The sequence below is a fragment of the Siniperca chuatsi genome, linkage group LG17 (genome assembly GCF_020085105.1).
Source record: "Siniperca chuatsi isolate FFG_IHB_CAS linkage group LG17, ASM2008510v1, whole genome shotgun sequence".
Classification (NCBI taxonomy): Eukaryota; Metazoa; Chordata; class Actinopteri; order Centrarchiformes; family Sinipercidae; genus Siniperca; species Siniperca chuatsi.
In genome coordinates, this window is record NC_058058.1 from 14,213,257 (window position 1) to 14,238,695 (window position 25,439).

General features: G+C 40.2%; 1 long non-coding RNA gene across 1 annotated transcript; it reads left to right on the top strand.

Moving 5' to 3' along the window:
- The first annotated feature begins 2,095 nt into the window (after nucleotides 1-2,095).
- Nucleotides 2,096-16,120, top strand: LOC122863886. The gene is made up of 3 exons (XR_006375104.1): nucleotides 2,096-2,225; nucleotides 14,243-14,594; nucleotides 15,517-16,120. It is a non-coding gene; the product is annotated as an uncharacterized LOC122863886 (long non-coding RNA).
- Nucleotides 16,121-25,439: the final 9,319 nt, after the last annotated feature.

The window sequence follows — 25,439 nt, forward strand, 5'->3', positions numbered from 1 at the left end:
CAAAAGCTCTCTCACATCGACTCCACTGTGGCTGCATGTAGGATCTTGAATCAGGTTGAAATTGTTTTCTTTGGAGCAGCCAATATTTTGAAACTCAACTGAGGACTGCATTTGGAAAACTTAACAAAATATTCTTTATTACCCTACGATAGAATGCCCTTTGATAGAACATTAAATAAAACCTTAAGGGTGTGAATGGTTAAAAGGCTGCTTTATGACGTTATCAAACAAACAGGTGGCTTTCGGCTGCAAAGCCACACCGCAAGTCAAATCGGATGGGTGCAAAATGGGCCAACTGTTAACGTGTTGGGAGGCAAGCTTCAGAAAAGGTTTCAGGCCCAAGTCTCAATGCTTCAGTGTTAAACCATGTTGTAATTCCACAGTGTTTAGCTGTGATCCAGCTGGATTTAGTTTGCTGAAGCTGAGCAGCGGCGCAGGTGCCGGTTGATAAAACCTGAGATTCACACAGATGAGAAAGTGGTGGTGGTGGAGGGGGGGATGAGTGAAAGAGCGTGCTGGTCTTGGTGACTTGAGAAAAATGTGAAATGTAAAGATTTTTTAGGATAAGAATGAACAATATGTCAGATGTAGGGTAAATCCTCGTCTCTGATTGGCTATTCCTGCTCAAAACATAATAAATCACTTATATTTCTATGAGCCCCATAAACCATTTTTTTTTCAAAAGAAAAACCCCCAAGGGGCTGAAACCCAAAGCTTTTAAGAGAGAGTTTCAAGAACATTTATGTGTGCAAATGTTTTACATCTCAAAAATAACCCACAAAAATCCTTTGAGTCTCAGACATAACTGTAACACAACACAAAATTCTTCCAAAGAATTTAGAGATGATATGATCTCGGCCGTAAGTATTAAATTAGAGGATGTGATAATCTTCACTTGTTGAAAGTAACAAAGGGAGATAATTGGATTAAAAACAAAGAGGGCAAGTCTCTGTTGTGATTAAGAATGAAAAAATCTTAATGGGTGAAACTGGAAGAACTGAAAGAATTCAAAGTATATTTTAGGATAAAAGCCTTCATTTATTGTGTGTATAGAATATGAATATAAACCAGGAAACACTGGAAGACAGGAGAGGATAGAGAAGGAAGAAAAGGAAAAGCAATAAGGACCCATAAAGGAAAAGTGCAATCTGAGAAAACTGAGAGGACAGAGGAGAGGATAGAAACTCCAGGGCATCGTTCCCATTATTTTGAGAAAGTGTATTGTAGACAGTAATCCCATGTTATGACAGTGACATAGTCCATCGCTCCCTCCTTCCCACAGGTTGGAGGGATGAGTCAGACAGCGAGGAAAACAAAGCAGCAGGCAGAAACCTGCAAGGATTACACTCTCATCATGTGGAAACTAGACACCGCAACCGGAGCTACTGCAGCCTGCTCAGTGACAACATCCACTGTACTACTGTACTATTATCTGACTCTGTGTGTGTGTGTGTGTGTGTGTGTGTAGGCATACTGCCAGTCGTCTGTGTATGTAAACCAAATCAACCAAAGTAAAGAAAAAGAGCTGTATTAGGCAGTAAACAACAATAGTGACACACGTTGATTGGGACTGTTGGTCAGTAACACCTTAAATTGTTAAATTTTAGTAGACCGGTAGTGTCAGTGTTAACACATACATTTGTGCTTCCTTTAAGTTTTATTTATTTTAAATTTTAAATAAATCTGACAATTTTCTATAGTTTTCTTACTGTTGTCAAAAGCAACCAAACCAATGATGAATTGATCCTACTAACAAGTAATGTCTATGTAGCCAAAGCCTGATTTATCTTATTCCTCTGAGCCTGAGTGTCGTCCTCAAACAGAGTTATCTCCATGTTGGGAGTTGCAGTCGTGAGTGTACAGCGTGAACAAGAGGGGGCTGAGCACACAGCCCTGGGGGGCTCCGGTGTTCAGCACTAGAGTGGAGGCCAATCTGAACTATCTGGGGTTTGTTTGTAAGGAAGTCCAATATCCAGTTGTAGAGTGTGGTACTCAAGCCCAGAGTGCTAAGTTTACCCAGTCAGTTTCATGGGGTTGATTATGTTGAATGCGCTGAACAAGCAGCATTCTGATGTAGGTGTTATTTTCAAGGTGTGTCAAGACTGAGTGAAGGGCAGTGTGGATCTGTTGGCTCTAAATCCAAACTGGTGAGGTCCAGGCTGACTGGGATAAAGTCTTTGATGTGCTGGAGAACCAGTTTCTAATGGCACTTCATCAGAATGGGGGTGAGTCATTTAGACTAGACTGTTTTTAAAGATTTATATCTTCAGTAGGAATCAATGGGCTTGGGGCCACAGAGTAGGTCTATTGGAAAGTTTAGCGAGACGGACGCCTTTTTGGTTTTAGTCTAAGGGGAATTCTTATCAAGAAGAAAATTATAGAATAATTGCAGCCTTATTATTTGAACCCTCTACACTAACCATTACATTATTACAAATTTAATTTAATTTAACGTAATTTGAGGTTGATTTTCCTACATTGTAGAGCACTGTAGTTAGAAAACAATCATTTCACATGTTAAAAGTGTGTGTTTTCATTATTGACATTTTTTAATTCAAAGCTTTGACACATAATTTTAAATTTTTGACATGAATTTGTATTATTCTTGTGTGCCTGCACATCAGACATGAAGGGTATCTTCATCTTACAAAATAGTCATATTTTTGGAATATGAATCTATGTTAGAGGATCAGTACTGCAGTGGATAAAAACACTGGTCTGTAAATACTTCATGAGAGGAAAAGAAATAATTGATGCCTTTTCTCTCTAAAACTCTGGGGTGCATCAGCCTCATCACCGGCAACACTGCAAAAAAAAAAAAAAAAATAACAAAAACACAACCAAAACATTCAACTTTCCTGAACCTCCCTGTGAGAGAGTAAACCTCTGCACAAACTATCTCAGGTTTCCTGCTTTCTTAAACACTGAAATAACCGTACTCCCAGAAATAGCTGAATAAACTATGAGACAGCAGCTCTGCAGGGTTTGCAGACCCACATGGCTTTTAAGGAGCGGGGCTTTCCAAAGTGGTTTCCAAAGTGGACACACTCACACACACATACACATTCTCCATGGAGCATGAGGGTCACGCTTTCCTTATGTAAAACACAGCTACCCACAGAGAACTTCAGGGCCTGGGGCCAACCTGCTCTGATGTTCACATGTGCTGAAGTAGAGTGTTGTGTGTGTGTTTTCAGAAGTTTTTGTAAGAGCTGGGAGTGTGTGGTATTTTGTGAGTGATTGTGTGTGTGTTTTGTTTTGGTGTAATGTGCTTGGCCAGTAAAAGAGCCGTGGCGACAGTAATTAGACGGTGATGGTTTATCGAGGTTCCCACATCACCTCAGTCTCAAACTCTCCTAATATGTTCCTGGAGTCCTCTGCAGTTTGGACTGTCTTTGTGGTCTGTGTGTGTGTGAATGTGTGTGTGTTGGAGAGAGACTACATGCACTCCTCTGTCCCCCTGTCTCCTCCTCTCAGCCAGTGAGTCTGGGACCCGAAGGAAAAGGCCAATTATAAAAAAAACCTCTCTCCATCTTTGTTCTGTGGGCATAAACCACTTCTTCGCTTTTTTGTTTTCATTCTTTCCCCTTCTTTGGCTTTCTGACATTCCTCATCCATTCCCACCGTCCCTAAAAACCCCCACTCTGACCTGTTACTCACACTCGCGCACACATGCAAGCTTAAAATAGCCACCATGCTTCCTGGTCCTTCATCAGCACCATATCTTATCATATTTGAAAGAAAAGCTGGGTGGGGCTGCTTGTTAGACTGACTGTTGCTATGGTAACAGCTTTATCCCAGGGTTAATTTGATGTTGACGTTTGTTTCTGGTGAAAATTTTTTCTTGCTTCCATATTTTGTGACCATTTTTTTGTACTCACTGCTGTAAAGCTCATAGAGCAGTAAAAGTATATACAGTGATTCTCATTGTTCTTTTTTAGTTTTTAGATGGCAGTTTTAGGATAATACAAAAGGAGGACGCTATGGTAGCTTATTAGCTGTGTTGCTGCATCCACTTTTATTTAATCTCCTCTGTCGGAGTTCTAACTGCTCCACAAAACAGAAATGATAGCTAAAATCCAGGAGTTTATGTTACAAATATGTCTTTTGAATAAACTACGGGAATCTTTTGTCCCATTAGCAACCAAGCTAACATGCTTGCTAGCTAACAGTTAACCCTTGGCTAGCTCACAGTTAGGAGGTTCGCTACCTCAGAGAGCTTTTATCCCCCTTCAACAAAGTCTTTATCAAATGAAATGATGTACAATCCTGAGAACAAAAAGGCAGAATGGGGAGTAAACAGCCCAGTACAGAGAAAAAACATCTGGGAACTATTGCAGCTGAGTGCTAGCATGTTCCTGGCTGGCTAGCGTCTTGGCTGTTAGCACGCTGGCTGTTCACCAACTAGCAAAGACACATGGATGAATTTTGCTGTGCCACTGGGCCTTAACGCTGAGCTCAAACTGATGAGACCCTAAAGAGAAAAGTAGTGGAGCGCTCTGACGTTGTCCTTCCAGCTGCTCTCTCACACTCTCAGACAAAATTTCACACAACTCTGCTGTACGTCTCTTAATCGTACATGGAGCAGTCTGGAGTATCTCACGCATGCACGCACGCACACACAGCACCCATCTCTCTGTGTGTTGTATGTGAGGACACAAGTTCTTGTTCTTTCTCCCACACTCAGACTCACTCTCCTTGTCTCTCTGTCTCATATAAACACACACACACACACACACTCACAGAGCTAGAATCGCTGCTCAGTGTCCAGCTCTGGGCGATGTTCCCATCCCCATGGCCTTTCCCAGCACAGACAATGCTTTGTGTCCCACAAAGGAAGCTCTCATTCAGGCCCTGGGGCCCCGTTTGGCCCTTGGCGGCCCCCCCAGACCCCCCCTAAGCCGCCCCACCCCAACCTGCTGAGGTGCCAAGAGGAACATCTGTGTGACACGGGTGAAGAGACCTTGCTGAAGTTCTCACACTGAATGTTGTTTATATTCCTCTGTGTGTGTGATTGTGTGTATGAGTGTGTTCATGTGAGCACAAGCTCCTGGGTCCTGGGAGTCTCCTAGTCCAGAAAATAAATGGTGTGATAGGAACATAGGACAGTGTGTTGCCAGACCTTCCTAGTCAATGAACCACGTGTCCCAGCAGCCCGGCTGCCAACCATAGACTCTGAAACGGGGTCACACTAACAAGAACAAATAGATGAGGGGAGAAGTGGAGGGAAGAGAAATGATCAGGGAGATGGAGGCATGGACAGATGGAGGAAAGGATGAGGAGAAGGTTTCAGGGAGGAATGGCTTTGTCATGGAGCGGATGGATGGATGGATGGGTGATCTGAAATGTATGGGCTTCCCAGGGTCCATGGATGAACATCACACTTAGTGCCTGCACTGAGAATGAATGAATGCAATATAGAATCATGTGAACACAATGCAAAAGAAAACACACACAGTGAGTATTTATTAGTAGTAATATTTGTTTGGGAAAGATGACTGCATTAGTGCTTTTTGGTGCCTTCACAGAGCAACATATTCTTACAGAAGTCTTAAGTTTTCATACCATTTTCTACAAAAAAGAATTTCATTATGTTTTACAACATGACTATGAATTTGGGCACATTTAGGGTCCAGTTTCTTATGATTAACATACAGTTTTATTCAAGGTGCCTCCAAATATTTAGAGTCAGTGTTTACCTTTGACTTGGATGAGAAAGACAAATCTAAACTGTCTCATTATTGTCTCATAAATCAACAGTTAAAGTTAGCTTAATAAACTATGTTCGAATCTTTGTTTGATTGCTGAGAGATTTTGATTCTGGTATTTTACTGCTCTGCAAAATATTGAAGATCAACATGTCAGTTGCTACAAAGACTTTTGAACCAAGCAGTTGCTACAAAGACTTTTGAACCAAGCAGCATAGCTTATGGAAGTGGTTTTGGTTTTTTTGCATTTCTTGTTAAGAATCTGAATATCACTCTTTGTTTGTATAAACTAACTTCACATTCAGTCAATCAGCCTTTTTATCCTGTTTCATAATTGTATCACTGCCAAACCAGACAGACACCTCACACTTGTGAAACACTTGTCTAGTAATACAGTATACTTACTGTTCTTTTGCCATAATGAGTCAGCAACATTTCCTACTGTACACCATCATATTTGTCATCTCAGTATGACTCAGCTTTATTTTTCTGACGTCCTTTCATTATTCTCAGTTCTGTCACGTCCTTCATGTGATTTACTCAGCTCTTTCCTCTTAAACATTCATCCTCCATCTGCACATTATACTGCATATTGTATCTATTTTTCTTTTTGATTCTCTGATATATTTCCTTTAAGATGCACCTTAACCTTCCTTGTCTAAATCTTTGCCAATGACTTTCAAAACATATTCCTAAGTTTAACATATCATGTAGATGACATAAACCTATAAGCACTCACATATAGACACGCACAAAACATCATCATCTGAGAATGCTCGGCATCTTTTTTCACTTCAATAGTTTACAATCTAATGTATACTTTTTCTTTGAAACAGAGCCATGTCGAACATAAATACTCATATACTCAGTCGTATTTTATTAGTTCTTTTGTATGAGGTCTTTACTGCCCAACTGTGTGTGGTGAATATGGGCTAATATGCATGTTATCTCAAATTAGATATTAACTGTACACTACAATGCCTTCTGAACATCTCGGCCGCAGCTGAGGTATTTCACTCGTGGCCTTCACCAGTTTCCACTGAACTTCTAATGATCCTCATGATTATAGTATAAATAGGTAAAATGTTTGGAAAAATATATGTGCAAAAATGTCAAAAATGGAATCAAATATACCGATCACAGATTGAGTGAAAATCATTACGTCAATTATGAGTATACCAGTTTGCCATAGCAACTGGGTTAAGTCTGACATTTAGGATGTCAGATAGCTGGCGTTAAAGGAAAAGGAAGTCTGATTACTAATGAGGCCTAACTGACATCTATCCTCCACCTTCTGCTGTCATTAGCTAAGAATATTTGAGACAGGAAGCCGTTTCTGTCAACACTGCAAACGAGTGATTACAATTATCTCCTAATGCTGGAGAAACAATGACTCAGTGTGTAAGATTTCTGATGTCAGATTCCTGTAATGATGTCTGTTCTTTGTTCTGTGTGAGTTTGTGAGTTATATTCATTTGGGACAGACAGCTGGGAGCCCACTGCAGCTGGGTCCCTGCATGGTCCACACCCTCACACACACCCTCTCTCTCACACACACACATAAGCTATCCAGCACAGGAAGTGACATCATGCACTACTGGCCAAAACACAGGAAGCATGACGACAGCTTCTGAAGGACATGAGGAACACATCAGCTCTGTATAATCCACCAGCTGCTGCTACAGATCCCACACCCATGAGCATATACACACACACACACACACACACACGCTCACACACTTAGAGGAATTACTGTAAATCAGTGAGAGGACTACGTTGAGCACAGTCCACTTTGTTAAAATAACATTTTATAAATCAAACATCATTTCTTTAAATGTTTTAAATAGTCTTTCATGGCCAAATGCTGGGAGCTGAGGACAAGATTGTTAGTTTTATATCATCTGCAATGTGGGAAATGTGGGAAAGTGTGCGCCTGCTGCATCATTATGTGAGCAGGGATGTTTATATATTAGGTTTGCAACTGATTATTATTTTCATTTTCGCTTCATCTATCGATCAGTTTTTCTGCATAAACGATCTCTTGTTTAGTCTTTAAAATGTCAAAAACAAGGTTCTGCATAAGTTCAAAGCTCACAAGTCCTGATTAGGGCCTATGGAGTCTGCACGTTCTTCCCGTGTTGACGTAGATGTCCTCCAGGTTTTCTTGACTAAGAACTGTACTCCAAAAATAGGTTGCACTCCAGTGTCTGTTCTGTGGCTACTAAATATTTAGGATGGGTCAAAAATAGAAAAAGTTCCCCACAGGAATTAATAAAGAATAACTTATGTCAGTTATTTATCTATTAATAGCTTGTATGAATATTGAACCCTTAGTCAGACAAGATAGGGTCATTATGTATGATATGATTAACACTAAATGCAAGAAATCAAATAGAAATGTTTGCAATTAAAGGGCACACTGTATATTTATGATGTCTAGTGTGTGAAGACTGCTGTTATATCAACCCTGTCTCCGAGAAGTTACGTTTACTAATTTGTTTTCCCAATTACACTCTCTGACTTTGACACCAGAGATCGGGGTTCGGCGCTCTGAGTCCTGTCTGAGGTCAGGTTTAGGTGACAGAAACACTTTGGTTAAGGTTAAGGAAAGATTGTGGTTTTAGTTAAATGTTAATGTGGCGTGTCTCGTGCTCGCCTCGTCATTATGGACTTTTTCAGCACCATGGTCTTTTCCTAAGCCTAACCAAGTTCTGCAGGTGCCTAAACATAACCATCAAAAACGTTTAATAATGGTGTAGTTGCTATTGAAACAAATTGTTGTCAGTGAACATTTTACATATATACATACATTTAATATCAACATTTGGCAGCTTGCCAGATGCATTGATTAATAACATTTCCTCATTATGTTAATAAAAATACGTAATCCAGTAGGCATTTTTCAAAAAGCATTCGCTGTTGCAAATTCATAGTATATAAACTTAATTTCTTGGAGACAGGGTTGGTTATGTACAATACCAAGTGATCATGTATATCTGTGTGTGTCTGTATATATGTATATTAGTTACATTTGTGAATGCGTATGTGTGCCTCTGAGCAGAAGAGTTTGGGTTAAGATGGTAATTGTGCTCACGGTTTCCTGTTGTTATGTTTGTGGCTCCGTGCGGCCCATGTTCACTCCACGTTCCCACTGGATCAGGTTGCCTGTGTATCACACACACGCACACACACACACACACACACACACACAGTGCAGATGACCCTTCTCTCTTGTCTTGCTTTGCCCTCTCCACACAAATTTCAAGTCTTTCTTTCTTTCTTCCTGACTCTCTCATTTGCACTTAATCACACACAAGCAATCGTTATGTTTTGGCATGAGTGTCTCTCTCTCTCTTTGTCTTTCTCTGTTAACCTTTAACTTTGCTCGGTGTATTTCTCGCTTCCTTGTTTTCCCTCTGTCTCTGTGTCTTTGTCTCTCCTCTCTGTCTCGCTCCCACACTCTCAACACACACAACAAACACACCACCACCCTATTAACTTCTGCCCAGCTCATAATGCCGTGCCTCAGAAGAAGTATGCATCAATAACCACAACAGTACTCACTCGCACACCACACTCACGCAAACATACACAGAGAGGAACCCGCTGTCGCCTAAACAACATGCTCCCAAATATTCATGAGAAACGCGAAAAAGCTACAAAGCAAATATGTGTGGTGAACACCAAGCATTAAATCTGGGGTCTGGAATCTTTGCATGGATGTCACAGCTTGGATTTTCACGGAGCCTCATCCTGTCAAGTGACTTTGATTCTTTCTCTCTGTCTTTCTTTTTGTTTTTTACAGTAGTCTCTCATTAAAACCCACTGAATGCATGCAATACCTCTTGACTGAATGTGATCAACATCAAGGCTACAGTATATCAATGCAGATTTCCAGATACTAACGCCTGCAGTGACAGCTCTGAGTGCCCTGGTTGCCAACAAAGCCTTTCCTGTGCCTGTGAAACTCCAGCCTCTGTCTATTTCCATCTGCAGGGATAACAAACACAGCGCAAAGCGCCCGATACAAACATAAACATGGGGAATATTCCTGAGTCTGCTGCGTGTTTTCACATGGCACGTCCGAAATACCATGAGGCCCTCAACAAATAACTAAAATAGCACAGTTTCTGCAATCAAAACATTTCCAGAAGCGAAACCTACACTCTTTAAAGGGATGTGACCAATTATGTAACAAATCTGTTTGTCTTGTCAGGACAACACACACTGATGTTGCCAATTGACACTTATTTATATCTGTTGAAAAGAAGATGTGTTAAATGGACACATCCTTTTAACAAAAAGTTTACCCACTACCCATGAGGTTTGGTTTCACCAAAAGTGTCTGCCAATGTTTCCTGTTGAGACTATGGTCCTGTTTCCTGTTAACTATGAACAATTTCCTGGTGATAGAGTGGTAGAGGGCCCACACTGTGCTGACATATGTTGAAGTGTTACTGAAATGTTATGGTATTATTGGGAATGGTATTCCTTTAGAGTGTCCAAACAGAAAAAACAACAATTACATAACACACAGTTTTTCACTGTCCTTTAAAATGACCTATATGAGCATTTTCAGATCCATGTTCCTTAGGTTAAAACTATGGTTCACTTTAGGCAACTTTAACTACATTTAAAGAATGATCATGGTCACGGACACGATTAGAGTAAGACTGCCTTCATGTTTAACTGAAGAACTGAGATTTATATTCTCAAAGTCAAAGTAGTGCGCCCGACCATCCACCTCAACCTCTTTCTGCAGCAATATTAAAACGTCACACTACTTGTGCTTTTGCTATTGAACTAAAAGATATGCCATTTCGATAAACAACCGATGTTTTCGTGGAAAGACCACTGCAAGATGCCGTTTTAAAGGATAATATTGTTATTTTTATTACAACTTGGATATTATGTTTGCTTTGTTTGACATTTCTATAGGTAATAATAACACTCTACACTGTATTTAATTGCTGAGATCTGCTAATGCAGTGATATCTAAAAATAAGTTTGATGCGGCAAGGAACAGGAGCAGTCAGATGATCAGTTAACCAAACTTATTTGGAAGAGAAAATTCAGTCAAACAGTAAAATTTTTACCCAAAGTGTCTGTTGTAAACTTTCATCACAGTTTACAGACCAAAGTTCTGGCTGATCTACTGCTTCGTAGTTTTCCATGGGATGAGGCATTATACATTCGCATGCACTCACTTTTGGTTTTACCTTTAATAAAGTGATTTAACTAAATTGTCAGCTCGTTTGATTGTCTGACTGTTTGTTTTTCTTGCTCTGTCGTCCCTCATGGTACAGATGTTGCAGTGTTGTAAGATTTCCCATTCCTCAGCGATTACTTTGATGAGTACAACGTTATCATAACTGATAACCCAAAACTGAAAAATAATAAATGTAATAAACCAGTTAGCTATGAGGAGCTGTGCTGTTGCTGCCTCACTGCTCTTAAATAACCAGGACTGGTCAAATGCAGACGACGTTATTCTGTTCTTCAGCCATCTGGCACCAAAACATTTTTAAGATAACGTTTAAGGTAACGTTAATTTGTGTATTTGTATGTATGCATAATGTTTCATTTTTGGTTGTTGGTGTGTAAGTTTGTGTATTCGTGTGTAATCCTTTCCAGCCGCTTCCCCTCCTCTCCTTTCTCTCCGTCACAGGCCTGGGAAGCAGTCGTGGGGGGGATCTCTCACAGCCGCTCAGTGTGTGTGAGTGTGTCTAGCAGACAGCTGTGTGGATGGCCAGGAGCAGCCGTTACAGCAGGGACACACACACACACACACAGACACACACACACACATGGCCGTCCCATCTCGGCATCCCAACCCCACCCCCCTCCTCCGCCCAGTCACTTCTTCTCAGTAAAGGGAGATGTCAGCTGTGAGTGTGTGTGTGTGTTTGTGTGTGTAACAGGGTCAGTGGTTGGGTTGGTCCAGTGCATAGGACAGTACAGGTTATTATATCGTTATGTGTGACTGTGTGTGTGTGTGTGTGTGGTGGGGGTCTGACCACCAGATGGTAAAGCGGTGACCTCTTTACCAGTGTGTGTGTGTGTGTGAGTGAGTGTGTTGGCTGAGACAGGGTCACATTACATGGTTGACTAAGTGTTCATGTACCATATACCATCTTGAGCATGTCAGCATGTGTAAGTGTGTGTGTGTGAGTGTGTGTGTGTTTGTCTTACATCTGTGTGAGCAGGGCTGCAACATGACAAGTCATGAGCGAAGATTGTTCACAGTGAACAGAAGCTTCAGCCAGAAAATCAAAGAACTGATTTGTTCAATTCAAAGCTTGCAGACTGTAAAAAAACCTAAAATGTTAAAGGAAAATTGTCTTTTACAACCTGGTTCTTGTTTTCATAGTTTCTGCCATCATTCCTATTGGTTGTGATAAAAGTCCATGTCGGACAGCAACACAAGTGGTCAGACAGTCACACAAACAACTTTGTTGTGAACAAAACAAATCTCAGCCACCTGGAAGTAAAATTAAAGTTTTTTTCTAAATGTGATTGATTTAATCAATATCTTTGTGTATGTTATCACTTATTTGTCATCTTGTAGTTCTAATTCTAACAGATGTTTAAAAGAGACTGTCTGAGTTTAATTCTTAAAACTTTCTCCTTTGTTTTCACTCTTCAAATGTTCCAAATAATATTAGACCTCAGGAATTAAGTTTATGAGGAAAATGTATTTATAACTACTTGGAATGATGCCCAAAACTGTGAAAATAAGAGTCGACATTTAAATCAGGGAAAAACATGATAGGGGCTTTTCCACTCATTTAAAACCATCTTAAAGCAATAGTTTTGGGAAATATGCTCATTCACTGCCGAGTTACATGAGAAAATTAATACCACTCTCACATCTGTACAGTAAATATGAAGTTACAGCCAGCAGCTGGTTAGCTTAGCTTAGCATAAAGACTGGAAACAGGGGGCAACAGCTAGCCTGGCTTGGATTTTTGTGCGGATTAAATAAACAAGGTATAACGTGTTAATCATAGGTAGAGCCAGAGCCAGGCTAGCTGTTGGTCCCTGTTTCCAGTCTTTATGCTAAGCTAAACTAACCAGTGTACAGACCTGAGAGTGGTATCAATCTTCTAACTCTCTAGAAAGCGAATAAGCATAATTGCCAAAATGTCAAACTATTCCTCTAAAAAGATGAGAGGGTCGTAAGCTCTTCTATTCTTCTATAGACAAACATCACGTCAGTAATGTTTTTTAGATTTTCTTAAAAATCAGCCACATTGTCTCAGTGACACTGTGATTCAGTTTAATATCCTTTTTGAAACAGAATTTTTCTCAATATTTTCCTCTATAACTTTTGAAAATATCTTGTTGTAATCACAGTGATTTACTGTATGTTATTTCCAAGCACAGACAGGAAGTCTCAGGGTGCGGGGGACAGAGGGAAGAGTGCGACCCCAGTGTTAGTGTTGGTACGGCCACAGGGACCCAATAAAAACAGAGCTGTCAGTAGCGCTCCTGACTGCTAGGCTCTGTGTCAACCCACAGACCAAATAAACAGCAATCAGCGCTGCGCTAACCACTCTTTGACAAAACACACACACACACACACACACACACACAGCAAAGCCAAAGCTTGGTGCGCAAACTCAAACTCAAATCATATCAACCACTCACAATGCACAGAAGAGCATGCATGCGCGTGCACACACAAATACACACATGCATGCACACAAATGCATACACACGTCACTCAAAAGTCCAAAAGCAAACAAGCCAGGGAAGTCTGTCTAATTAATGTTTTGAATCTGGCCTCTGAGTGATGTAATGACAACGCGTAAGTCATACTCTCTCAGCCTGGTGAGTGTGTGACTTCCCACAAAGCTGGATTTGACTTGTGTGGGCAACAAAGCAACAGCATGTCATCTGCAAACTAAACACTGTCTTATATATCACATTGTGTTATATCATCAACTGTTTTACATTATGTTGTGTTTTGTCATTTAATTTCACAAAGCAGTCCTTTTCATTATTTGGAGGTCAAGAGATTATTATTTATGGCAGAAACATTTCATTATATTGATGTCAACGGTACATTTATTAATCCATAAAATCTTGGAATTTGCAGTGCTCCCATTGTAATCAACCAATGCTGATTACTAAATTTAAGAAATAAATACACATTAAATATAACCTTAGATAAATTTTAATTCTCCAAGTGATTAAAAAACTGGTAAAAGAGCCATCAAAACAATACTGTAAAAAACTACAATTAAAGTTTATGCCATCCTTACAAACTTATTGTTGTATTGTGTTAAAATGTTCTAACGGGACAAAAGTTTAACAGCTATACTAAATCTCATATTGCATAACATGGCCAGATAATACTGTTGAAATCAATATTAACAGTTGTGTGTTTGATGTGACACCTCCATTACCATCAGCACTAGTCACATCACAATACAGAGGATATCAATTGTTAAAGACAATAATAGCATTGTTTCAAAGGTATGGTAAATTCTGATTGGATTCTTGACAGTTTTTCTCTCTTTCGTTTTTAGCAAACCTCAAGGAATTTCTGAACGGGGTGTGCTGCATTTCCCCGCATGCCCCATGTACAGTAGAGGGAACAGACATCACAAGTCCCGACTAATAGATCTGATTGTTTCGAAATGTCTGTGCAAAGCCTCTGAGAGGGAGCAGACAGACAAAAAAAGCTCACAAGATCCCTCTGTGATTGAATAAGCACAAGGAGGGATTGGTTTTGTAGCTGCCATAACGAGCCTGCAGATATGACTGAAGTGGTCGCATCTAAATAGGCAGAACAGACAGACGGTGGCGGTTTGGCCCGAGAGCGCTAAGAAGAATAGCAGATGCTGAAGATTAAAGGGCAGCCAGGCCTTCACTGGAGGGGTCTGTCTCACAGATACTGACACACACACACCACAACACACACATGCACACACATACATAAAAACAACCTCTTCTCATGTGTCTCTTGTTCTCTTTAACATACACTCTTCCTGATCTAAATGCATTTTAAAGGTGCTTCCTTTAAAGTGGTGTTTCAGCACGTGGAAGACAATTATTACTTTTATGCACACATGTACATCAGGACAGTGGAAGAAGAAGTACTCAGATCTTTTGCTTCAGTAAAAGTAGAAATAACACTTGGCAAAACAATCTCACAAGTGAAAGTATATAATTAGAAGTGTTTTGTAACAGAAAAATCTACTTAAAGGAATAGTTCAACATTTTGCGCACTATGCTTATTTGCTTTCTTGCTGAGAGTTAGATGAGAAGATTGATACCAATCTCATATTTGTTTATTATATGTAAAGCTACTGCCAGGAGCTGGTTAGCTTAGTTTAGCATAAAGACTTGAAACAGGGGGAAACAGCTAGCCAATCCAAAGGTAATAAAGTCTGCCAGTAAATGACTGCTCCCAGCCAAGAAAGGGTCCGGCACATTACACCCTGTAAAACCACAACTTGATTTAGTCTAGTTTTTACACTTTGGTTTTTGTATGGATTAAACAAACAATATATAACGTGTTAATCAGTGAGCTTTCGAGGTGCTTGTAGGTGGATTGTGTTACCTTTGGCCAAAGCCAGGCTAACTGTTTCCCCCTGTTTCCGGCCTGTATGCTAAGCTAAGCTAACTGGCTGCTGGCTCCAGCTACATATTTACCATACAGACGATTGGCAAGAAAGTAGATAAGTGTATTTCCCAAAATGTCAAACTATTCCTCTCTGCTTTGTTGGCTGTTTGAAATTAATAGTCTTGTGCTGCTGTTTTAACTATGAGTTAAATTGCTTCTTTTTCTCTGTCTCAGGAGACAGCGACAGCTTTTCTCTCCAGTGTCTCCTGTCATTCCTGCTGTAGACAGGCAGGCAGACAGGGCAACCTGGTCACGGCACGACAGGCCAACCACCGGGATCTACTGTTTCCGCTGGTGTGTCTACTGTCGCGGTTGTTCCCCTCCTACACACACACAACCACTACACATAAAAATAAATAGACACCACTGGTCCCCTCTGGAGAGCTCAATTTCTCGGGATCACATGGCGAGCTCTGGTTCCCAGGCGCTCCTCACGCGCACTGCAGACGTAGACGATTCCTTCACACAACCTGACTCCTGACCCGCCGTCATTACTGGGGTCAGAGGACCAGCAACCCCTCGCTGCCGCGGGGGGGCTGGGTGCTGCTTTCTCCCAAGACTGCAAAGCTACTGGAGGGAGAGGGAGTTTTGTTCCTGAAATCTTTTTTCTTGAGGCCAAATGTCAAACGTTTAAACATGTTTCCACTGTTCAGGCTCGTTATCGAATTAGTGAGTAAAGATGAGTGATTAGAAGTTTGTGTGCATTAGGAGTGTGTATGCGCATTTGACAAATGCATGAAACCAATGTTGTTTTTCACCTCACATTTCGACATACCTTCATGTCAGGCCCAGAGATCACACTGCAGCCATATCAAAGGATCACATTTGAAGCAATCTGTGTCAGTCTTCAGGCACAAACCATGAACTTCTTACGCTACTCGTGACTTCTGTTGCATGCCAGCACGATATCCTTTCTCGAATGTTAGCTGCCACTCTTGTCCTATATACTCTTCATTATATAAAATGTCAAAACAGGACAAAATTCACAGTCAGCCAGGGGCACAAGTCTAGTTTTAAAGTGTGACTGGGTCAAACTCAGAGCGAATAATTACCTCAAGCTGAGATGAAAGTTAAATGAATGCCTTTGTTCTCTATGACTTTCTCTCACTTGCTCCTCACAGTGACCACCCACCAGGAGTTTCACTGACTCCAGACATGAGTCACACCCAAATCCCTACAAACCAGCCACTCCGCTTCCCACTCTAGACCTCCAGACTAAAGTCAGACAGTTCTGATTATGACATCCTGTGAATATTCACTAGCAGGTACTTCAGTCTTTTTGATTTGACTTGAGTGGATGCAACAAATGGGAGTCAAATACCAAGCTCTGCCTCCCATCCACCTGTTGAATTTAGATATCAAATGTACCAGACTGAGGATTAGAGGACCATTTAGAAGATCAGAGAATTGCAGATGAGGGGGGTTCAGGTCATCTGAGTTTCCTGTAACCAAAAAAAAAAAAAAAAAAAATCACAGACATAATCCCTGCAACATATGTCCATCAACTCTGCTGTCTGGGAAGTGCTGCAGGTGCCTCAGAGCCCTCAGGCTCAAGAACAGCTTAAGCTGTACAGTTACACTCAGTTGTGCTAATGCAAACAGCAAATTTTATATGTACAGTATTTTAATTATTCTACTTTTTTATTATTCTGTTTTAAAAGATATGGCTGGCAATATTCTGCATTTTTCTTCTTGTCAGTAAATCCCATGAAAAGACCAAAACTAAAAATTAAGTGATCCTGCTAACAGTCTGTGTAGCCAGAGCCTGATGTAGCGTATTCCTCTGTGCCATAGAGCGCCATTGTTGTCCAAAAACTATTAAAAACACACCAGTGAGACACACTATTACACTGGATGACGTATTCCTTCATTACAATGAACACGAGCACTGTATTTTTTTATTTTTTGTGAATGTGTTTTAATCCACAGCTGAAAATATTCCCCCAACAAATGTACCCAATACTGTACCCAGCTGTTTTAGGAATTTAACTTTTTACTGAGCATTTAAATAAAAATTAAACTATGTATTTTTGTGAGACGTTTTTAAAGATTTACATCTTTGGTAGGAACCAATGGGCTGGAGTCTGAGTGTCACAGTAAGGGTGGGGAAGTCAGAGACAAAGCATATGAGGCAAAATAACACATTGTTTAGGACAGGTATTATCAGTTATCAGTGATGGTATTTGCATGTAATATGTTACACAATCTAAAATAAAGCCATTTTAGTTTTTCTAACTTTTAGCGGGTGCATTACAGTATCTACAGGTCTACAAGGAGCAAGTCCATGTTTTGTTGTATCCAAGTATAATGAGAATAGCGTTGAAATTTATGTAATGGAATTGTCAGTGTGTTTTTGAGCAATATTGTAAGGAAAAAGAGAAATACACTACAAGTAAATGTTTTGCAGATACGTTCTGTATGAACATTTTGCAACTTGGCAGACAGGTTCAACATTTCCTCATTATGTTGAACAAAAAACTTAATTCAGATGGCATTACATTTCTCTCAAAATGTATTTGCTGTTTTAATAAATTTATAATTCCTAGGAGACAGGGTTGCATTACAACTTGCTTTACAAAGCAATTCATGAATAAAATACATTTAAAAAAAGCTAGAGTTCAGGTGTAACAGAAACCAAAGTTTGGATCATTAGAGGAAATAATATAATTAGAGGAGATGCATCCTAATATCCAACTAACCTGTAAAAAAGACCAAAAACTGTTTCTTTGCATTGTTTTCCAAACTATAATCTGGATTTTTGTAAAATAGATTTTAAGAACTGCTAAAATATGTAAGAAAAATATGTAATAATCATTGAGAGCACAAAAGGAGAAAAAAGCACCCATTACAGCAGCAAAGAAATGTGCATCTTCAAAATAAAACATTTGTCTTGAGTCGAGACAGAATCGGTTTCTCCCTCTTTCTTTCTCTGTGTGTTTCTGTGTGTGTGTGTGTGTGTGACAGAGAGACAGGGGGAGGCACTCAAACACTTCCCATGGGGAGACAAGACAGAGATGAGTGTCAGTGGGTCAACTTTGACACATCCTTCACTTCCTCAATACACACACACACACACACACTGAAAAATGTGTTCTGTGTATAACCAATGTGAAGGAGAGGAGCCTGTTAACAAAACTCACAGGGGAACTGTTAGTGATAGACAAGGGCAAACAATGAAACCACGTTCAAACCCCCTCCCTCCCAAAGGACAATACAAGGGTGTCTCTCACACACACACACACACACACACACACAACCCTCACCCCTGCCTCACAAACAGCCCTCCCTTCTAAAGACACATTCATAAACAATGTCTCTCTCACTCCCTCACCCCCTTTCTCTGTAAGGCACAATGGTCGGGTGTCACACACGTCTGGAGCAGAATTAGCCATCACTTCCTCTCCCTGTCAGGGGAAACAAAGATGGCCTTCCTCAGTGCTCCACACAGCTCTATTTATAAACAATAACAAGGCTCGCCCTCCCCAGGGTTTCACCAGAGAGTGGCTCGCCGTATTGTTTCGAACGGACAAACATCTGTCTGTGGCTAACCTGCAGATGCCGCAGCTCTCAGTGTCTCACCGTGACTCACCTTCAGAAACTGTAGAATTTGGTTTTAGCAAAGCCAAAGATAAGTATGTAACAGATAAATATTTAAAGTCCTCTTCCACTCAAAAATATGTTTTGCTTATTGTTACTTCACTTTGATGTTTAAGCTTCACTGTGCAGAATGGTGTGTGCGCAGATGAGTTTGACACTAGAAGGCTGTTTTCACATTCATCTGCTGAAGGGGAAAAAGTTCTCTGTGCTCACATTAAATCTGAGTTTATGAGTATCAGCATGACTTTATCACAACTGGAAGCCAATCACGGTCCAATATACAAGTGTGATGTGGAAACTTGAAGCCTCCAGCGCACATTCACTGAAAAGGACTTTTCAGGGAAGTCTTGTGCCCAGTTGTTAAAGTTTTGAAATGAAAAACATTTGTATATTCCTTGATTATGGGTTTTTCAATGAGGGATTAAATATGCTTTTAAGAAATGTTCACAAGTTTATTGATATTTTTGTGAAAAAACCTTATCAGACAAAAATTGTCATTCAAAGCAGAGTATTAATTTGTGTCTTCAAACTTGTCGGGAGGGCATCTTTAAAAAGGTATGGGAAACCTGCCTTGACGGTGCTGACATCAGCTGTGTTTGCTTACATAATGAACCAAGTCTACTGCAGTTTTTTTTTTACAACTTTTATGTCTAGTTTACATTCCTCCAGTCCTTTTGCAATGAATGCCAAATGTATAGCATTTGTACATTTATAGTATTGTCACATTTAAAGGCGAACCAAATCAAAAGACAAACATGTATTTGACAATGAACTTTATAAGGCAACATGTGTTAAGGGATTGTTTCCTGGCAGATGTCAGTTGATTTATTACATCACATGATGATTTTGAGTTTTGTACAATGAAGCAACAATAAAACTGAAACACTGACGACGCCAAATGAAAGCTTTGTGTTTACAGATCTACTGAACATGTAATAAATCAATAAACAAATAATATACTCTGTATGTACGACATCTGCTTGTCTGTCCATTGTGGAAGAAGGATCACTCCTCTGTTGCTCCTCCTGAGGTTTCTCCCTTTTTTCCCATGAGTTTTTCCAAATTAAGGTTAGAAGAATAGAGGTTATTGTATGTTGTACAGATTGTAAAGCCCTCAGGCAAATTTGTGATTTTGGGCTTTATAAATAAAATTGAGAATGTATTACACTGTGCGAAAAAGTAAAGGACACAGGGTAAGAACATGCCGGGATGATGTAGAGGAGAGGGGCAAATTACAAACCTTAAAAGACTCCAGCTTTATCCTTTAATATCAGTCATCAGCTGAGTCAGTCAGGATCTAATTTATTTAAGCAAAGAGGAGGAGGTGAGCAGGTTTAACTGATACTTTAAGTGCTGATGTCTCTCAGTATTATTATTCAGAGCTGGTTCACATGTTGAACGATTCTGTTTATTTCTTAAGGCACTTATTTTCTTTGTCCCGGAATTACAGTTTACCCTCATTTTGACCCAGACAAGTAGCACAATTATTGTAACATACAGAACATTGTATAATCAGCCTTATTAATGAGTGTTAGTTTTTGCATTTTGTGTCTATTAATATTATTTCTGTGATATAAATGGCTCCAAATTAGACAAAAAACACAGCTAACATGAAATATGACTGAAACAACAAATGGAAATGTTCACTTGTTTTGATAAATGTTGTCTCATTGGAGGTCAGCCCTCGTGAGGCAGATACCATCAAAAATATTTTAAGCAATTAACAGTTTTGCATGACTTTGTTTGGTTAAGGGGTAACTGAGAGTTCCTGAACATGATATCAACATCATTCATCAATGTCACTCTGTCGACACTGCAGCCTAGCTTAATTTACACTCACTGAAGTCATGTAGATCCACATAAGCTCTTTACAGGAAGCCAGATCTAAACAAACTGTAACAACTTAACACCTGATGACATTATGACCATTGTGTAAATATGTACAGCAGAGGTGATTACACTTAACGCAAAAAGTATGGACTGTGTACAGCAATGTAGCAAATTTATTGGTGAAATCTGCCTTTAAAACTACTTCAGAGCCTGAGTGTGCACTTATAACTCCAACCATTTCCTTCTGGTAAGACAGTCTAGACTCAAGTACTGTCTGCACTGATGACATGTTATTGCTGAAAAAAAATTGTGGCTCACTAATAAACTGAAATTCAAAACCCTTTTTGATTGTACACTGCGAGTGGGCAGAGGACATGGAAACATATCGTTTTCTGGCCAAAATTTCAGGACGATCCTACATTTAATTTCTAAATAAATGTCTTAATGTCTCCCATTTGAACTGACCCTAAACCATGTGCATCGATATTCAGCGTTTGGCAACTAAGGAGACGGTTTGGAGCAACAAAATTACCTTTTTGAGTTCAATCTCACAGCAAAGTACTGATTGGGAGGGAGAGAAGACAGAGTGGGGATACGATTAAAGAAAACAAGAGAGAGGAAAATATGTGACGTCAGGAAATTAAGACATGAAAGAAAAAGAGAAATGAATACAAGAGTGGAGAGAGCAATGGAGGTGAACCGTCACTGCAACTGATTATTTTGGCCCTGAGTTTGAGTCTGTTTGGTGGCCTGATTTGCAGCAAGAGAGGAGGGGAGGAGGAGGAGGGGGATCTGATGATGTCGTGTTGCGGGCCCTCACCTTCAAAGAGCGGCCCCTGAAAGGCCCTACTAATCACAACATGTGATGAGACCGGTAGAACAAAGACAGCCGTGCAGAAAATAACAGCGTGGGAACTCTGGGTGAACTTGAAATACAACAAGAGGACTCAACCCCTCCTCCCCCACCCCCACCTCCTCTCTCTCGCCCCCTCACTCCCCCTAGTTACACACACATACACACACACACACACAGTCAGCAACTAATGTGGACTCACACCTGTGTTTATTGTGACAGAGGCTTCAGGTTGCATGAACTCGGATGTATGTGAACGCAACTCCCACACTCCCACTCTCCAAAACACAAACACACCCACAAACACACAGAGCTCACCAATAATCAGTTCGATGAATGTGGGAGTGCATCTGTGCGTCTGTCTTGCTACAAGTGTAACCTTGTACAACAACAATAAGATGAAAACAGCCCTAAGTGCTTCCTCTCATTCATATAAACCAAACAAGGCAGCCTCCTCTCTCTGTGATGACTATTACGCCTTTGGTTGCTTCCCACTGATAAGGATCACCATATTACTGTATGTGTGTGTGTGTGTGTGTGTGTGTGTGTGTGTGTGTGTGTGTGTGTGAGTGGGGGTTAGTAATGAACAGAAACAGTACATTCCCTCAGAGAATGATTGGTAGTGTATCTAATTCATATTGAAATATTGTTTTCATGTCTGATGAATCATGATTCTGTGTTTCCTTACTGCATGCTCATGGTGCATATTTCCTTTCTTCACTTGTAGCCTTTCGGCTTTGTTGCCTGGAGGGGATATTTCACACAAGGCATTATTTATTTAAAAAAAAGTGACCTTCACTGATATTTTGAAACAGTTTTTCTTTTCAGACAGTTGGGCGAAATTTCAGTGTGCTGTCGGTGCCAACTGGTTTCAATGTGAACAAGCCGATGTGTATGAAACTAAAAAGCTTTTTTTTGGTTAATTATGTCGAAATCAGTTTTGGGTGTGGTATGTGCTTTTAAAATCATGCATGTAAATTAAAGTTTTAATTTGATAAATGAAATATATACTTCTTTTCTGTTTGTGGGAATTTCTTACATAAACAGACATTAAATTCTTTATGTCAAGGGATATTTCAATATATTACCATTAATATGTGATGTAATGTTATTGTTTTTAATTAAGGTAAAGTTGTAATAAGTGTAGCCCTCTTATGTTATAGATAACAGGTCTGGGCAGCATTGTAAAATGGACAAAACTGCAACAACGAATAGTTCGAGATTTTGGAAAATTCTGGTGGAGAGTTAGAGGCGAAGATCGATAACACTCTCATGTCTGTATGATAAGTATTGAAGCTATAGCCAACAGGCGTTAGCTTAGCTTAGCATAAAGACTGGAAACAGGTGGAATGCAGGGGCTCTGCCTAACCAGTGGTAACAACATCCACCTATCAGCACCTCTAAATCTCACTAATTAACACTTTATATTGTTTAATCTGTACAAAAGACAAAGTGTGAAAACATTAATTCCCCATTTTCTGTGGGGTTATGTACTGGACCTTTTCTTGGCTAAGATCAGTAACTTCCAAGAGTCTCCACTGGTTGCCTTGGCAACTGCTCTGAGGTAAGAAATAGTCCGGCACATCCCATGAAACGATGAATTGTCGTTTTTACACTTTGGTAACATGTTAATTAGTGAGCTTTACAGTGAGGTGTTGGTAGACATATTTTGTAACTGCTGAACAGAGCCAGGTTAGCTGTTTCCCCCTGTTTCCAGTCTTTATGCTAAGCTAAGCTAACTAGCTTCTGGCTGTAGCTTTATGAGAGTGGTATTGATCTTCTAACTCTATGCAAGAAAGCGAATAAGCATATTTCCAAAATGTCAAACTATTCATTTAAAAGGCTGTGAGGTTCCTAAGCTCTTCTTTTCTTCTATATACAAGCTGCAAGCTAAGCTAACCACTTTCATTAACTTCATATTTACTGTACAGAAATGAGAGGGGAATCTTCACATCTCTTCTCCAGAAAGAAAAAATAAGAGTATTTCCTCAAATATTAAACTATTCCTTTAAAAACTAATAAAACACCTGATTTAAAGCAGGCCTATAAAATGGTTAATAGCATCCTTAGTGCAATAAATAATAATAATAATAATTTTTATTATTATTATAGGCTAATAAACCAACTTCAAAACAAAATGACAAGGTGCTTTAAAGTAACAAAGGGCTTTTACATGGTGATGTAAAATGACTTCAGTTATGTAAAAGCCTATCTTATATAATATTATCCTTTTTTATTGAATGACAGTGTTATTTAAATATGGCGCAGTCCAGTCCCTGCAGGAGACCCTCCACTGAAGAGCTCCAGCTCCACATGCAGTAACATGAGCCCTCCATGTATACAAACACACACCAGCAGCTCTGTCAAATTATTTGGGGAGTGTGACCATTATAGGAGCCACCAGTCTTGTGGTGGTGCTGATGTGGAAACTCCAGGGGGAAAGGACGACGACGGCTTTGATTGCGTTATGGTCTTTTGTTGAGAGCGCTCACAAAGTCCTTGAAGTCCCCACAGCGTCTTTACCGTGCATGAGGTCTCTCTGTGGGGTAAGATTAGACTTGGTGGCTTCCTCTGGTTGCGGCAGTGCTCCCTGTCTCTCCTCCCGGGCTGAGTTAGTATTGGATTACAGGTTCACACGCTCGCTCGCAGACCGCCCGTCGCCCCGACCAATTGCTCCATTCATTCCAGCGCCGGAGACGGCCGTCGGCCTCTGATTGGTTATCAGCGCCGGTTAGGGAACTTTCCCACGGCCAGCGCGTGCTGACAGCCGGCCAGCCACTCCTCATCACCACCGGGACACACACGGGGGGGGGGTCACGGACCGAAAGTCCATTGGACCGCTATCAAAGTTTCTCCAAAGATCCGCTATGTTGTAGAAGATGAATCACTCCGATATCAAGTGTCACAGAAACACATTAAGCTTCATTTTTCAGCAAAAGAGCAAAGCCAAGCTGACAAGCAAATGGAAGGAGGAAATTATATGAAGCTAATTCATTTAAAAAGAACTAAAGGCATGAAAATCACTCTAACAATATTTGAGAAAAATGTGACTAGACTCTGCTCATGAAATAATTCTTAGTGGCTCAACTCACACATGCACCAAAACTTTATTCAGGTATTAAGCTACTAAAAAGTAAAGACTGACAGTTCATTCTTGACCTTGGAAGCAGTGGTTGGCAAAACAAGTTCATCACAAGTTCCCTTCAGTAGCAGCGCACACGATCCTCCTCAGCAGACAGAGTTGCTTCTGTTACTTCTGTTTCCAACATCAGAAATGAACTCTCGGTCTCAAATTTGAAAATAGAAAATTAAAAATCTACAATTCCTTGAAAAATCTGCTGAGGAAGGTCATGTGATATGATCGAAAACTTCAGAACTACTAATGAGTGGATCTTTTGGTGAGACTGTATTGACAACTACCAAAAAGTATGCTACTTCGCAGAACGTCAACAACATTTCTGGAGAATTTGAGGATAGAACAACATATCTGTTCAACATTAATTGCAGTTTTTATAACCATCTTAGATTTAAACCTTTCAAAAGATAGAGTAGAAAGAATAGTTTTGGTGTGTTTGCTCATAATAAAATGAAAGTGTTTCCATAATAAGATACCAGAGGCCAGCTCTAACTGACACAGCTTCCAGTAATACCCACAGAGTGAGATGTCTTAGATTTTTTTCTCCTCTCTAACTTGTCAAAGCGCACTGGGATGTGCTTGGGCCAACTGCGCTGTCACTCAAACCCACGGCCGCCTTGTGATTGGCCACTTTGGCCCGAGCCCCCGCCCCTGTTGGCCGGCTCCAGAGTTGAAATGACA